Below are 1955 nucleotides of genomic sequence, written 5' to 3'. Positions count from 1 at the left end.
CCACGGGCAGGAAAGAATGCTGGGGTCAAATGACCCCAGCAAGGTGTCTATCTACCCTCCTTTTAAAGACCCCCAGGGTAGAAGCGAGCACCACTTCCCTTGGAAGTTGGTTCCAGATCCTAGCCACCCTGAAAGTGAAGTAGCGCCTCCTGATATCTAGCCTGAATCTACTCTCTGTCAACTTATGGCCATTATTCCTTGTTACTCCCAGTAGTGCTCAGGGGAGCAGGGACTTTCCCATTGCCTGCCGGTCTCCTTTGGCCAGTTTATAGATGGCCACCAGATCCTCTCTCAGCCTTCTCTTGTGGAGACTGAACAGGTTCAGGTCTCATAGCCTCTTCTCGTAGGGCCTGCCCTGCTGCCCCCTGATCATGCGAGTGGCCCTCCTCTGGACCATCTCCATGTTGTCCACATCCCTCCTGAAGTGCAGCGCCCAGAACTGGACGCAGTACTCCAACTGCAGCCTGACCAATGTCATATAGAGGGCAAGGATCACTTCCTTGGACCTGCTTGTGATGCATCTGTGGATGCATGACGGGTGCGGTTAGCCTTCCTGGCTGTGTCCCCACATTGGCGGACCATGTTCATCTTGGAGTCTATAATGACTCCAAGAGCCTTTTCTGCCTCTGTGCTGACGAGAAGGGAGTTCCCCAGCCTGTAGGTATGCTGCTGGTTCTTTCTTCCTAGGTGCAGTACCCTGCACTTGTCAGTATTGAATCCCATCTTTCTCATCTGCCCACCCCTGTAACCTGTCCAGATCCAATTGCAGCCTGTCCCTCCCTTCTAGCATGCCCACATCTCCCCACATCTTAATGTCATCTGCGAATTTGAACAAGGTGCTTTAAACATGTGACTGCTTCATCAGGGCTGGCCTGCACCTGCCAGCTGCCCTGATGCCACTCAAAGCCCTTAAAGTGACAGGCACCAAAGGTGCTCTATCACAATAAGTAGCAACATTTGGCCACCTGGGCTAAGGAAAACTATTAAAAAAAACGGAGCCTGAATTGATTCAATCTTTGTAGGTTAGTCTAACCTGTGTAGATTGAATCAATTTGCAAGTGAATAAATATTCCCTTTTGATTCTGGAAATACAGGCATATGCCTGCAGTGGCTCAGGCTAGAAGCTCAGGGGTGCTAGAGTGAGCCCTCCCTTCTCATCCACAGCAGCCACAAAGCTAGAGGGAAGCTCACCTGGGAAGCATGGCCAACATCCCCCCCAACCTCCTACAGGCTACTACATTTGACTGGGGAGGGGTTTAAACCCCCACCCTGGCCTGCAGGGACTCAGCCAAGGTGTGACTGGAGGGGGAAGAGGGAAGCATCCCTTGCCAGGCTTGTCCTCAAGTGGAGGACATGGCCAGACACCAGCCTAGGCTGTGACTCAGGTAAAGGGAGGCAGGGAATGGGATTAAGTTCCCCAACCGGTGCTGCTTTAGTCATGGGGGGGGGCACATGCCCCCATTGTGACCAGTCCCACTGACTGGAGGGGGGTGGTCCTCCATGGGCAATCCTGCAGCTCAAGGTGGGGGCCCTCCCCCATGGGCAATCCTGCTGATTGGGGGCCATCCCCTGTGGACAGTCCTGTGCATCAGGGGAGGGAGAGTCCCCCGCAGGCGATCCTACAGACCGGGGAATCCCACGATCACTGCAGTGAGTGGCACCGATCGACCAGCACTTGCAGTGGGGGTACGGGCGTTCCCACCTGCCCCCTCTATCCAATGCCTAAGTGGCAAGTGCAGCCATCAGAGGGTGCAGTAATGCTCTCAGGGGGTGCACGTGCACCCCTGTGTACACCCTATGTGTTGCCACTGCCTGTCTCTCCTCTTGGGCATGGGGATCCCAGCCGCGGTCTGCCTGGCTTTACCCCCTTCTTACTGCTTGTGTGGCAGGGGGCCTGGCCAGAGCCAGCTAGCATGGCCCCACCATCTGCCCAGAGCTGGGGCTGGGGCTGGGGC

Source organism: Crocodylus porosus, unplaced genomic scaffold, assembly GCF_001723895.1.
Source record: "Crocodylus porosus isolate Cpor-Errol unplaced genomic scaffold, CroPor_comp1, whole genome shotgun sequence".
Classification (NCBI taxonomy): Eukaryota; Metazoa; Chordata; order Crocodylia; family Crocodylidae; genus Crocodylus; species Crocodylus porosus.
Note: the sequence above shows the minus strand (reverse complement) of the source record.